Below are 14763 nucleotides of genomic sequence, written 5' to 3' on the forward strand. Positions count from 1 at the left end.
GTCTTCGCTTATGGCCATTCCACCCTGGCTATGCCAGATCATGTCTGAGCTCGGAAACTAAGCAGGTTTCGGCCTGGTTAGTAATTGGATGGCAGACCCCCTGGTAATACCAGTTGCTTTAAGATTTTTGGAAATTTTTCACAAATTATATAATAATCTTGCAAGAAAAAAAGAAAGGAGTCAATGCCCCATATCTGAATCTTAGCAGGTATGGGCCTGGTTAGTAATTGGATGGGAGACACCCTGGTAATACCAGTTGCTTTAAGATTTTTGGAAATTTTTCACAAATTATATAATAATTTAAAAAAAAAAAAAAAAGTCAATGCCCGATCTCTGAATAATAGCAGGTTTTGCCTGGTTAGTACTTGGATGGAAGACGGCCGGGAAATACCAGTTGCTGTAATATTTTTGGCAATTTTTACTAATTACATAATAATCTTGCAACAACAAAAAAAAAAAAAAGAGTAAATGCCCAATCTTTGAATCTTAGGAGGTATGGACCTGTTTAGTGCTTGGATGGGAGACCGCCTCGGAATACCAGTTGCTGTAATATTTTTGGAAATTTGTACTAATTATATAATTATCTTGAAACAAAAAGAGTCAATGCCCAATCTTTGAATCTTAGCAGCTATGGACCTGTTTAGTGTTTGGATGGGAGACCGCCTCGGAATACCAGGTGCTTTAAGCTTTAGGGTTTTCTTTCCTACTTATATTAGATTGGCTGATCTTTAAATAGCTCTCTCTTTGCAGCAGTCTTCGCTTATGGCCATACCACCCTGTCTATGCCAGATCATGTCTGAGCTCGGAAGCTAAGCAGGTTTTGGCCTGGTTAGTAATTGGATGGGAGACCCCCTGGTAATACCAGTTGCTTTAAGATTTTTGTAAATTTTTCACAAATTATATAATAATCTTGAAAAAAAAAAGAGTCAATGCCCATTCTTTGAATCTTAGCAGTCATGGACCTGTTTAGTGTCTGGATGGGAGACCGCCTCGGAATACCAGGTGCTCTAATATTATTGGAAATTTATTACTAATTATATAATAATCTTAAAAAAAAAAAAAAAAAAAAGAGTCAATGCCCGATCTCTTAATCTTAGCAGGTATTGGCCTGGTTAGTGCTTGGATGGGAGACCGCCTGGGAATACCAGGTGCTTTAAGCTTTAGGGTTTTCTTTCCTACTTATATAATGTACCGGCGATTAGATTGACTGATCTTTAAATAGCTCTCTCTTTGCAGCAGTCTTCGCTTATGGCCATACCACCCTGGCTATGCCAGATCATGTCTGAGCTCGGAAGCTAAGCAGGTTTGGGCCTGGTTAGTAATTGGATGGGAGACCCCCTGGTAATACCAGTTGCTTTAAGATTTTTGTAAATTTTTCACAAATTATATAATAATCTTGAAAAAAAAAAGAGTGAATGCCCATTCTTTGAATCTTAGCAGTCATTGACCTGTGTAGTGTTTGGATGGGAGACCCCCTGGTAATACCAGGTGCTCTAATATTATTGGAAATTTATTACTAATTATATAATAATCTTAAAAAAAAAGAGCCAATGCCCGATCTCTTAATCTTAGCAGGTATTGGCCTGGTTAGTGCTTGGATGGGAGACCGCCTCGGAATACCAGGTGCTGTAAGCTTTTTGATTTTCATTCCTATTTATATAATGTATGGGCGATTTGATTGGCTGATCTTTAAATAGTCTTCTCTTTGCAGTATCCTTCGCTTGCGACCGTAACAACCTGGCTATGCCTGATCTCGTCTGCTCTCGGAAGCTAAGCAGGTTTGGTCCTGTATAATGTACCGGCGATTAGATTGGCTGATCTTTAAATAGCTCTCTCTTTGCAGCAGTCTTCGCTTATGGCCATTCCACCCTGGCTATGCCAGATCATGTCTGAGCTCGGAAACTAAGCAGGTTTCGGCCTGGTTAGTAATTGGATGGCAGACCCCCTGGTAATACCAGTTGCTTTAAGATTTTTGGAAATTTTTCACAAATTATATAATAATCTTGCAAGAAAAAAAGAAAGGAGTCAATGCCCCATATCTGAATCTTAGCAGGTATGGGCCTGGTTAGTAATTGGATGGGAGACACCCTGGTAATACCAGTTGCTTTAAGATTTTTGGAAATTTTTCACAAATTATATAATAATCTTGAAAAAAAAAAAAAAGTCAATGCCCGATCTCTGAATAATAGCAGGTTTTGCCTGGTTAGTACTTGGATGGAAGACGGCCGGGAAATACCAGTTGCTGTAATATTTTTGGCAATTTTTACTAATTACATAATAATCTTGCAACAAAAAAAAAAAAAAGAGTAAATGCCCAATCTTTGAATCTTAGGAGGTATGGACCTGTTTAGTGCTTGGATGGGAGACCGCCTCGGAATACCAGTTGCTGTAATATTTTTGGAAATTTGTACTAATTATATAATTATCTTGAAACAAAAAGAGTCAATGCCCAATCTTTGAATCTTAGCAGCTATGGACCTGTTTAGTGTTTGGATGGGAGACCGCCTCGGAAAACCAGGTGCTCTAATATTATTGGAAATTCATTACTAATTATATAATAATCTTAAAAAAAAAAAGAGTCAATGCCCGATCTCTTAATCTTAGCAGGTATTGGCCTGGTTAGTGCTTGGATGGGAGACCGCCTGGGAATACCAGGTGCTTTAAGCTTTAGGGTTTTCTTTCCTACTTATATAATGTACCGGCGATTAGATTGACTGATCTTTAAATAGCTCTCTCTTTGCAGCAGTCTTCGCTTATGGCCATACCACCCTGGCTATGCCAGATCATGTCTGAGCTCGGAAGCTAAGCACGTTTGGGACTGGTTAGTAATTGGATGGGAGACCCCCTGGTAATACCAGTTGATTTAAGATTTTTGTAAATTTTTCACAAATTATATAATAATCTTGAAAAAAAAAAGAGTGAATGCCCATTCTTTGAATTTTAGCAGTCATTGACCTGTGTAGTGTTTGGATGGGAGACCCCCTGGTAATACCAGGTGCTCTAATATTATTGGAAATTTATTACTAATTATATAATAATCTTAAAAAAAAAAGAGCCAATGCCCGATCTCTTAATCTTAGCAGGTATTGGCCTGGTTAGTGCTTGGATGGGAGACCGCCTCGGAATACCAGGTGCTGTAAGCTTTTGGATTTTCATTCCTACTTATATAATGTATGGGCGATTTGATTGGCTGATCTTTAAATAGCTCTCTCTTTGCAGCAGTCTTCGCTTATGGCCATTCCACCCTGGCTATGCCAGATCATGTCTGAGCTCGGAAACTAAGCAGGTTTCGGCCTGGTTAGTAATTGGATGGCAGACCCCCTGGTAATACCAGTTGCTTTAAGATTTTTGGAAATTTTTCACAAATTATATAATAATCTTGCAAGAAAAAAAGAAAGGAGTCAATGCCCCATATCTGAATCTTAGCAGGTATGGGCCTGGTTAGTAATTGGATGGGAGACACCCTGGTAATACCAGTTGCTTTAAGATTTTTGGAAATTTTTCACAAATTATATAATAATCTTGAAAAAAAAAAAAAAAGTCAATGCCCGATCTCTGAATAATAGCAGGTTTTGCCTGGTTAGTACTTGGATGGAAGACGGCCGGGAAATACCAGTTGCTGTAATATTTTTGGCAATTTTTACTAATTACATAATAATCTTGCAACAAAAAAAAAAAAAAGAGTAAATGCCCAATCTTTGAATCTTAGGAGGTATGGACCTGTTTAGTGCTTGGATGGGAGACCGCCTCGGAATACCAGTTGCTGTAATATTTTTGGAAATTTGTACTAATTATATAATTATCTTGAAACAAAAAGAGTCAATGCCCAATCTTTGAATCTTAGCAGCTATGGACCTGTTTAGTGTTTGGATGGGAGTGCTCTAATATTATTGGAAATTCATTACTAATTATATAATAATCTTTAAAAAAAAAAAAAAAAAAAAAAAAAAGAGTCAATGCCCGATCTCTTAATCTTAGCAGGTATTGGCCTGGTTAGTGCTTGGATGGGAGACCGCCTGGGAATACCAGGTGCTTTAAGCTTTAGGGTTTTCTTTCCTACTTATATAATGTACCGGCGATTAGATTGGCTGATCTTTAAATAGCTCTCTCTTTGCAGCAGTCTTTGCTTATGGCCATACCACCCTGGCTATGCCAGATCATGTCTGAGCTCGGAAGCTAAGCAGGTTTGGGCCTGGTTAGTAATTGGATGGGAGACCCCCTGGTAATACCATTTGCTCTAAGATTTTTGTAAATTTTTCACAAATTATATAATAATCTTGAAAAAAAAAAGAGTCAATGCCCATTCTTTGAATCTTAGCAGTCATGGACCTGTTTAGTGTCTGGATGGGAGACCGCCTCGGAATACCAGGTGCTCTAATATTATTGGAAATTTATTACTAATTATATAATAATCTTAAAAAAAAAGAGCCAATGCCCGATCTCTTAATCTTAGCAGGTATTGGCCTGGTTAGTGCTTGGATGGGAGACCGCCTCGGAATACCAGGTGCTGTAAGCTTTTGGATTTTCATTCCTACTTATATAATGTATGGGCGATTTGATTGGCTGATCTTTAAATAGTCTTCTCTTTGCAGTATCCTTCGCTTGCGACCGTAACAACCTGGCTATGCCTGATCTCGTCTGCTCTCGGAAGCTAAGCAGGTTTGGTCCTGTATAATGTACCGGCGATTAGATTGGCTGATCTTTAAATAGCTCTCTCTTTGCAGCAGTCTTCGCTTATGGCCATTCCACCCTGGCTATGCCAGATCATGTCTGAGCTCGGAAACTAAGCAGGTTTCGGCCTGGTTAGTAATTGGATGGCAGACCCCCTGGTAATACCAGTTGCTTTAAGATTTTTGGAAATTTTTCACAAATTATATAATAATCTTGCAAGAAAAAAAGAAAGGAGTCAATGCCCCATATCTGAATCTTAGCAGGTATGGGCCTGGTTAGTAATTGGATGGGAGACACCCTGGTAATACCAGTTGCTTTAAGATTTTTGGAAATTTTTCACAAATTATATAATAATCTTGAAAAAAAAAAAAAGTCAATGCCCGATCTCTGAATAATAGCAGGTTTTGCCTGGTTAGTACTTGGATGGAAGACGGCCGGGAAATACCAGTTGCTGTAATATTTTTGGCAATTTTTACTAATTACATAATAATCTTGCAACAAAAAAAAAAAAAAAAGAGTAAATGCCCAATCTTTGAATCTTAGGAGGTATGGACCTGTTTAGTGCTTGGATGGGAGACCGCCTCGGAATACCAGTTGCTGTAATATTTTTGGAAATTTGTACTAATTATATAATTATCTTGAAACAAAAAGAGTCAATGCCCAATCTTTGAATCTTAGCAGCTATGGACCTGTTTAGTGTTTGGATGGGAGACCGCCTCGGAAAACCAGGTGCTCTAATATTATTGGAAATTCATTACTAATTATATAATAATCTTAAAAAAAAAAAAGAGTCAATGCCCGATCTCTTAATCTTAGCAGGTATTGGCCTGGTTAGTGCTTGGATGGGAGACCGCCTGGGAATACCAGGTGCTTTAAGCTTTAGGGTTTTCTTTCCTACTTATATAATGTACCGGCGATTAGATTGACTGATCTTTAAATAGCTCTCTCTTTGCAGCAGTCTTCGCTTATGGCCATACCACCCTGGCTATGCCAGATCATGTCTGAGCTCGGAAGCTAAGCACGTTTGGGCCTGGTTAGTAATTGGATGGGAGACCCCCTGGTAATACCAGTTGATTTAAGATTTTTGTAAATTTTTCACAAATTATATAATAATCTTGAAAAAAAAAAGAGTGAATGCCCATTCTTTGAATCTTAGCAGTCATTGACCTGTGTAGTGTTTGGATGGGAGACCCCCTGGTAATACCAGGTGCTCTAATATTATTGGAAATTTATTACTAATTATATAATAATCTTAAAAAAAAAGAGCCAATGCCCGATCTCTTAATCTTAGCAGGTATTGGCCTGGTTAGTGCTTGGATGGGAGACCGCCTCGGAATACCAGGTGCTGTAAGCTTTTGGATTTTCATTCCTACTTATATAATGTATGGGCGATTTGATTGGCTGATCTTTAAATAGCTCTCTCTTTGCAGCAGTCTTCGCTTATGGCCATTCCACCCTGGCTATGCCAGATCATGTCTGAGCTCGGAAACTAAGCAGGTTTCGGCCTGGTTAGTAATTGGATGGCAGACCCCCTGGTAATACCAGTTGCTTTAAGATTTTTGGAAATTTTTCACAAATTATATAATAATCTTGCAAGAAAAAAAGAAAGGAGTCAATGCCCCATATCTGAATCTTAGCAGGTATGGGCCTGGTTAGTAATTGGATGGGAGACACCCTGGTAATACCAGTTGCTTTAAGATTTTTGGAAATTTTTCACAAATTATATAATAATCTTGAAAAAAAAAAAAAAAGTCAATGCCCGATCTCTGAATAATAGCAGGTTTTGCCTGGTTAGTACTTGGATGGAAGACGGCCGGGAAATACCAGTTGCTGTAATATTTTTGGCAATTTTTACTAATTACATAATAATCTTGCAACAAAAAAAAAAAAAAGAGTAAATGCCCAATCTTTGAATCTTAGGAGGTATGGACCTGTTTAGTGCTTGGATGGGAGACCGCCTCGGAATACCAGTTGCTGTAATATTTTTGGAAATTTGTACTAATTATATAATTATCTTGAAACAAAAAGAGTCAATGCCCAATCTTTGAATCTTAGCAGCTATGGACCTGTTTAGTGTTTGGATGGGAGTGCTCTAATATTATTGGAAATTCATTATTAATTATATAATAATCTTTAAAAAAAAAAAAAAAAAAAAAAGAGTCAATGCCCGATCTCTTAATCTTAGCAGGTATTGGCCTGGTTAGTGCTTGGATGGGAGACCGCCTGGGAATACCAGGTGCTTTAAGCTTTAGGGTTTTCTTTCCTACTTATATAATGTACCGGCGATTAGATTGGCTGATCTTTAAATAGCTCTCTCTTTGCAGCAGTCTTCGCTTATGGCCATACCACCCTGGCTATGCCAGATCATGTCTGAGCTCGGAAGCTAAGCAGGTTTGGGCCTGGTTAGTAATTGGATGGGAGACCCCCTGGTAATACCAGTTGCTTTAAGATTTTTGTAAATTTTTCACAAATTATATAATAATCTTGAAAAAAAAAAGAGTCAATGCCCATTCTTTGAATCTTAGCAGTCATGGACCTGTTTAGTGTCTGGATGGGAGACCGCCTCGGAATACCAGGTGCTCTAATATTATTGGAAATTTATTACTAATTATATAATAATCTTAAAAAAAAAAAAAAAAAAAAAAAAAGAGTCAATGCCTGATCTCTTAATCTTAGCAGGTATTGGCCTGGTTAGTGCTTGGATGGGAGACCGCCTGGGAATACCAGGTGCTTTAAGCTTTAGGGTTTTCTTTCCTACTTATATAATGTACCGGCGATTAGATTGACTGATCTTTAAATAGCTCTCTCTTTGCAGCAGTCTTCGCTTATGGCCATACCACCCTGGCTATGCCAGATCATGTCTGAGCTCGGAAGCTAAGCAGGTTTGGGCCTGGTTAGTAATTGGATGGGAGACCCCCTGGTAATACCAGTTGCTTTAAGATTTTTGTAAATTTTTCACAAATTATATAATAATCTTGAAAAAAAAAAGAGTGAATGCCCATTCTTTGAATCTTAGCAGTCATTGACCTGTGTAGTGTTTGGATGGGAGACCCCCTGGTAATACCAGGTACTCTAATATTATTGGAAATTTATTACTAATTATATAATAATCTTAAAAAAAAAGAGCCAATGCCCGATCTCTTAATCTTAGCAGGTAATGGCCTGGTTAGTGCTTGGATGGGAGACCGCCTCGGAATACCAGGTGCTGTAAGCTTTTGGATTTTCATTCCTACTTATATAATGTATGGGCGATTTGATTGGCTGATCTTTAAATAGTCTTCTCTTTGCAGTATCCTTCGCTTGCGACCGTAACAACCTGGCTATGCCTGATCTCGTCTGCTCTCGGAAGCTAAGCAGGTTTGGTCCTGTATAATGTACCGGCGATTAGATTGGCTGATCTTTAAATAGCTCTCTCTTTGCAGCAGTCTTCGCTTATGGCCATTCCACCCTGGCTATGCCAGATCATGTCTGAGCTCGGAAACTAAGCAGGTTTCGGCCTGGTTAGTAATTGGATGGCAGACCCCCTGGTAATACCAGTTGCTTTAAGATTTTTGGAAATTTTTCACAAATTATATAATAATCTTGCAAGAAAAAAAGAAAGGAGTCAATGCCCCATATCTGAATCTTAGCAGGTATGGGCCTGGTTAGTAATTGGATGGGAGACACCCTGGTAATACCAGTTGCTTTAAGATTTTTGGAAATTTTTCACAAATTATATAATAATCTTGAAAAAAAAAAAAAAGTCAATGCCCGATCTCTGAATAATAGCAGGTTTTGCCTGGTTAGTACTTGGATGGAAGACGGCCGGGAAATACCAGTTGCTGTAATATTTTTGGAAATTTGTACTAATTATATAATTATCTTGAAACAAAAAGAGTCAATGCCCAATCTTTGAATCTTAGCAGCTATGGACCTGTTTAGTGTTTGGATGGGAGTGCTCTAATATTATTGGAAATTCATTACTAATTATATAATAATCTTTAAAAAAAAAGAGTCAATGCCCGATCTCTTAATCTTAGCAGTTATTGGCCTGGTTAGTGCTTGGATGGGAGACCGCCTGGGAATACAAGGTGCTTTAAGCTTTAGGGTTTTCTTTCCTACTTATATAATGTACCGGCGATTAGATTGGCTGATCTTTAAATAGCTCTCTCTTTGCAGCAGTCTTTGCTTATGGCCATACCACCCTGGCTATGCCAGATCATGTCTGAGCTCGGAAGCTAAGCAGGTTTGGGCCTGGTTAGTAATTGGATGGGAGACCCCCTGGTAATACCAGTTGCTCTAAGATTTTTGTAAATTTTTCACAAATTATATAATAATCTTGAAAAAAAAAAGAGTCAATGCCCATTCTTTGAATCTTAGCAGTCATGGACCTGTTTAGTGTCTGGATGGGAGACCGCCTCGGAATACCAGGTGCTCTAATATTATTGGAAATTTATTACTAATTATATAATAATCTTAAAAAAAAAAAAAAAAAAAAAAAGAGTCAATGCCCGATCTCTTAATCTTAGCAGGTATTGGCCTGGTTAGTGCTTGGATGGGAGACCGCCTGGGAATACCAGGTGCTTTAAGCTTTAGGGTTTTCTTTCCTACTTATATTAGATTGGCTGATCTTTAAATAGCTCTCTCTTTGCAGCAGTCTTCGCTTATGGCCATACCACCCTGTCTATGCCAGATCATGTCTGAGCTCGGAAGCTAAGCAGGTTTTGGCCTGGTTAGTAATTGGATGGGAGACCCCCTGGTAATACCAGTTGCTTTAAGATTTTTGTAAATTTTTCACAAATTATATAATAATCTTGAAAAAAAAAAGAGTCAATGCCCATTCTTTGAATCTTAGCAGTCATGGACCTGTTTAGTGTCTGGATGGGAGACCGCCTCGGAATACCAGGTGCTCTAATATTATTGGAAATTTATTACTAATTATATAATAATCTTAAAAAAAAAAAAAAAAAAAAAAGAGTCAATGTCCGATCTCTTAATCTTAGCAGGTATTGGCCTGGTTAGTGCTTGGATGGGAGACCGCCTGGGAATACCAGGTGCTTTAAGCTTTAGGGTTTTCTTTCCTACTTATATAATGTACCGGCGATTAGATTGACTGATCTTTAAATAGCTCTCTCTTTGCAGCAGTCTTCGCTTATGGCCATACCACCCTGGCTATGCCAGATCATGTCTGAGCTCGGAAGCTAAGCACGTTTGGGCCTGGTTAGTAATTGGATGGGAGACCCCCTGGTAATACCAGTTGATTTAAGATTTTTGTAAATTTTTCACAAATTATATAATAATCTTGAAAAAAAAAAGAGTGAATGCCCATTCTTTGAATCTTAGCAGTCATTGACCTGTGTAGTGTTTGGATGGGAGACCCCCTGGTAATACCAGGTGCTCTAATATTATTGGAAATTTATTACTAATTATATAATAATCTTAAAAAAAAAGAGCCAATGCCCGATCTCTTAATCTTAGCAGGTATTGGCCTGGTTAGTGCTTGGATGGGAGACCGCCTCGGAATACCAGGTGCTGTAAGCTTTTGGATTTTCATTCCTACTTATATAATGTATGGGCGATTTGATTGGCTGATCTTTAAATAGCTCTCTCTTTGCAGCAGTCTTCGCTTATGGCCATTCCACCCTGGCTATGCCAGATCATGTCTGAGCTCGGAAACTAAGCAGGTTTCGGCCTGGTTAGTAATTGGATGGCAGACCCCCTGGTAATACCAGTTGCTTTAAGATTTTTGGAAATTTTTCACAAATTATATAATAATCTTGCAAGAAAAAAAGAAAGGAGTCAATGCCCCATATCTGAATCTTAGCAGGTATGGGCCTGGTTAGTAATTGGATGGGAGACACCCTGGTAATACCAGTTGCTTTAAGATTTTTGGAAATTTTTCACAAATTATATAATAATCTTGAAAAAAAAAAAAAAAGTCAATGCCCGATCTCTGAATAATAGCAGGTTTTGCCTGGTTAGTACTTGGATGGAAGACGGCCGGGAAATACCAGTTGCTGTAATATTTTTGGCAATTTTTACTAATTACATAATAATCTTGCAACAACAAAAAAAAAAAAAAAGAGTAAATGCCCAATCTTTGAATCTTAGGAGGTATGGACCTGTTTAGTGCTTGGATGGGAGACCGCCTCGGAATACCAGTTGCTGTAATATTTTTGGAAATTTGTACTAATTATATAATTATCTTGAAACAAAAAGAGTCAATGCCCAATCTTTGAATCTTAGCAGCTATGGACCTGTTTAGTGTTTGGATGGGAGACCGCCTCGGAAAACCAGGTGCTCTAATATTATTGGAAATTCATTACTAATTATATAATAATCTTAAAAAAAAAAAAGAGTCAATGCCCGATCTCTTAATCTTAGCAGGTATTGGCCTGGTTAGTGCTTGGATGGGAGACCGCCTGGGAATACCAGGTGCTTTAAGCTTTAGGGTTTTCTTTCCTACTTATATAATGTACCGGCGATTAGATTGACTGATCTTTAAATAGCTCTCTCTTTGCAGCAGTCTTCGCTTATGGCCATACCACCCTGGCTATGCCAGATCATGTCTGAGCTCGGAAGCTAAGCACGTTTGGGCCTGGTTAGTAATTGGATGGGAGACCCCCTGGTAATACCAGTTGATTTAAGATTTTTGTAAATTTTTCACAAATTATATAATAATCTTGAAAAAAAAAAGAGTGAATGCCCATTCTTTGAATCTTAGCAGTCATTGACCTGTGTAGTGTTTGGATGGGAGACCCCCTGGTAATACCAGGTGCTCTAATATTATTGGAAATTTATTACTAATTATATAATAATCTTAAAAAAAAAGAGCCAATGCCCGATCTCTTAATCTTAGCAGGTATTGGCCTGGTTAGTGCTTGGATGGGAGACCGCCTCGGAATACCAGGTGCTGTAAGCTTTTGGATTTTCATTCCTACTTATATAATGTATGGGCGATTTGATTGGCTGATCTTTAAATAGCTCTCTCTTTGCAGCAGTCTTCGCTTATGGCCATTCCACCCTGGCTATGCCAGATCATGTCTGAGCTCGGAAACTAAGCAGGTTTCGGCCTGGTTAGTAATTGGATGGCAGACCCCCTGGTAATACCAGTTGCTTTAAGATTTTTGGAAATTTTTCACAAATTATATAATAATCTTGCAAGAAAAAAAGAAAGGAGTCAATGCCCCATATCTGAATCTTAGCAGGTATGGGCCTGGTTAGTAATTGGATGGGAGACACCCTGGTAATACCAGTTGCTTTAAGATTTTTGGAAATTTTTCACAAATTATATAATAATCTTGAAAAAAAAAAAAAAAGTCAATGCCCGATCTCTGAATAATAGCAGGTTTTGCCTGGTTAGTACTTGGATGGAAGACGGCCGGGAAATACCAGTTGCTGTAATATTTTTGGCAATTTTTACTAATTACATAATAATCTTGCAACAAAAAAAAAAAAAAGAGTAAATGCCCAATCTTTGAATCTTAGGAGGTATGGACCTGTTTAGTGCTTGGATGGGAGACCGCCTCGGAATACCAGTTGCTGTAATATTTTTGGAAATTTGTACTAATTATATAATTATCTTGAAACAAAAAGAGTCAATGCCCAATCTTTGAATCTTAGCAGCTATGGACCTGTTTAGTGTTTGGATGGGAGTGCTCTAATATTATTGGAAATTCATTATTAATTATATAATAATCTTTAAAAAAAAAAAAAAAAAAAAAAAGAGTCAATGCCCGATCTCTTAATCTTAGCAGGTATTGGCCTGGTTAGTGCTTGGATGGGAGACCGCCTGGGAATACCAGGTGCTTTAAGCTTTAGGGTTTTCTTTCCTACTTATATAATGTACCGGCGATTAGATTGGCTGATCTTTAAATAGCTCTCTCTTTGCAGCAGTCTTCGCTTATGGCCATACCACCCTGGCTATGCCAGATCATGTCTGAGCTCGGAAGCTAAGCAGGTTTGGGCCTGGTTAGTAATTGGATGGGAGACCCCCTGGTAATACCAGTTGCTTTAAGATTTTTGTAAATTTTTCACAAATTATATAATAATCTTGAAAAAAAAAAGAGTCAATGCCCATTCTTTGAATCTTAGCAGTCATGGACCTGTTTAGTGTCTGGATGGGAGACCGCCTCGGAATACCAGGTGCTCTAATATTATTGGAAATTTATTACTAATTATATAATAATCTTAAAAAAAAAAAAAAAAAAAAAAAAGAGTCAATGCCTGATCTCTTAATCTTAGCAGGTATTGGCCTGGTTAGTGCTTGGATGGGAGACCGCCTGGGAATACCAGGTGCTTTAAGCTTTAGGGTTTTCTTTCCTACTTATATAATGTACCGGCGATTAGATTGACTGATCTTTAAATAGCTCTCTCTTTGCAGCAGTCTTCGCTTATGGCCATACCACCCTGGCTATGCCAGATCATGTCTGAGCTCGGAAGCTAAGCAGGTTTGGGCCTGGTTAGTAATTGGATGGGAGACCCCCTGGTAATACCAGTTGCTTTAAGATTTTTGTAAATTTTTCACAAATTATATAATAATCTTGAAAAAAAAAAGAGTGAATGCCCATTCTTTGAATCTTAGCAGTCATTGACCTGTGTAGTGTTTGGATGGGAGACCCCCTGGTAATACCAGGTACTCTAATATTATTGGAAATTTATTACTAATTATATAATAATCTTAAAAAAAAAGAGCCAATGCCCGATCTCTTAATCTTAGCAGGTAATGGCCTGGTTAGTGCTTGGATGGGAGACCGCCTCGGAATACCAGGTGCTGTAAGCTTTTGGATTTTCATTCCTACTTATATAATGTATGGGCGATTTGATTGGCTGATCTTTAAATAGTCTTCTCTTTGCAGTATCCTTCGCTTGCGACCGTAACAACCTGGCTATGCCTGATCTCGTCTGCTCTCGGAAGCTAAGCAGGTTTGGTCCTGTATAATGTACCGGCGATTAGATTGGCTGATCTTTAAATAGCTCTCTCTTTGCAGCAGTCTTCGCTTATGGCCATTCCACCCTGGCTATGCCAGATCATGTCTGAGCTCGGAAACTAAGCAGGTTTCGGCCTGGTTAGTAATTGGATGGCAGACCCCCTGGTAATACCAGTTGCTTTAAGATTTTTGGAAATTTTTCACAAATTATATAATAATCTTGCAAGAAAAAAAGAAAGGAGTCAATGCCCCATATCTGAATCTTAGCAGGTATGGGCCTGGTTAGTAATTGGATGGGAGACACCCTGGTAATACCAGTTGCTTTAAGATTTTTGGAAATTTTTCACAAATTATATAATAATCTTGAAAAAAAAAAAAAGTCAATGCCCGATCTCTGAATAATAGCAGGTTTTGCCTGGTTAGTACTTGGATGGAAGACGGCCGGGAAATACCAGTTGCTGTAATATTTTTGGAAATTTGTACTAATTATATAATTATCTTGAAACAAAAAGAGTCAATGCCCAATCTTTGAATCTTAGCAGCTATGGACCTGTTTAGTGTTTGGATGGGAGTGCTCTAATATTATTGGAAATTCATTACTAATTATATAATAATCTTTAAAAAAAAAGAGTCAATGCCCGATCTCTTAATCTTAGCAGTTATTGGCCTGGTTAGTGCTTGGATGGGAGACCGCCTGGGAATACAAGGTGCTTTAAGCTTTAGGGTTTTCTTTCCTACTTATATAATGTACCGGCGATTAGATTGGCTGATCTTTAAATAGCTCTCTCTTTGCAGCAGTCTTTGCTTATGGCCATACCACCCTGGCTATGCCAGATCATGTCTGAGCTCGGAAGCTAAGCAGGTTTGGGCCTGGTTAGTAATTGGATGGGAGACCCCCTGGTAATACCAGTTGCTCTAAGATTTTTGTAAATTTTTCACAAATTATATAATAATCTTGAAAAAAAAAAGAGTCAATGCCCATTCTTTGAATCTTAGCAGTCATGGACCTGTTTAGTGTCTGGATGGGAGACCGCCTCGGAATACCAGGTGCTCTAATATTATTGGAAATTTATTACTAATTATATAATAATCTTAAAAAAAAAAAAAAAAAAAAAAGAGTCAATGCCCGATCTCTTAATCTTAGCAGGTATTGGCCTGGTTAGTGCTTGGATGGGAGACCGCC

The 14763-nt window shown here is 38.2% G+C and overlaps 11 pseudogenes; all 11 read left to right on the plus strand.

Annotated features, from left to right (window-relative positions):
• The first annotated feature begins 758 nt into the window (after positions 1-758).
• LOC127964080 (uncharacterized) lies at positions 759-877 on the plus strand (annotated as a pseudogene).
• Positions 878-1244: 367 nt separating this feature from the next.
• Positions 1245-1363, plus strand: LOC127957511 (uncharacterized; annotated as a pseudogene).
• A 1388-nt stretch (positions 1364-2751) lies between these two features.
• On the plus strand, positions 2752-2870 carry LOC127963020 (uncharacterized; annotated as a pseudogene).
• A 1255-nt stretch (positions 2871-4125) lies between these two features.
• On the plus strand, positions 4126-4244 carry LOC127963359 (uncharacterized; annotated as a pseudogene).
• Positions 4245-7003: 2759 nt separating this feature from the next.
• Positions 7004-7122, plus strand: LOC127957516 (uncharacterized; annotated as a pseudogene).
• A 372-nt stretch (positions 7123-7494) lies between these two features.
• Positions 7495-7613, plus strand: LOC127957521 (uncharacterized; annotated as a pseudogene).
• Positions 7614-8837: 1224 nt separating this feature from the next.
• Positions 8838-8956, plus strand: LOC127959619 (uncharacterized; annotated as a pseudogene).
• Positions 8957-9312: 356 nt separating this feature from the next.
• On the plus strand, positions 9313-9431 carry LOC127964085 (uncharacterized; annotated as a pseudogene).
• A 3120-nt stretch (positions 9432-12551) lies between these two features.
• Positions 12552-12670, plus strand: LOC127957532 (uncharacterized; annotated as a pseudogene).
• A 371-nt stretch (positions 12671-13041) lies between these two features.
• LOC127957537 (uncharacterized) lies at positions 13042-13160 on the plus strand (annotated as a pseudogene).
• Positions 13161-14383: 1223 nt separating this feature from the next.
• On the plus strand, positions 14384-14502 carry LOC127959625 (uncharacterized; annotated as a pseudogene).
• The last annotated feature ends 261 nt before the right edge of the window (positions 14503-14763 follow it).

This window comes from Carassius gibelio, chromosome A3, assembly GCF_023724105.1.
Source record: "Carassius gibelio isolate Cgi1373 ecotype wild population from Czech Republic chromosome A3, carGib1.2-hapl.c, whole genome shotgun sequence".
NCBI classification, from domain to species: Eukaryota; Metazoa; Chordata; class Actinopteri; order Cypriniformes; family Cyprinidae; genus Carassius; species Carassius gibelio.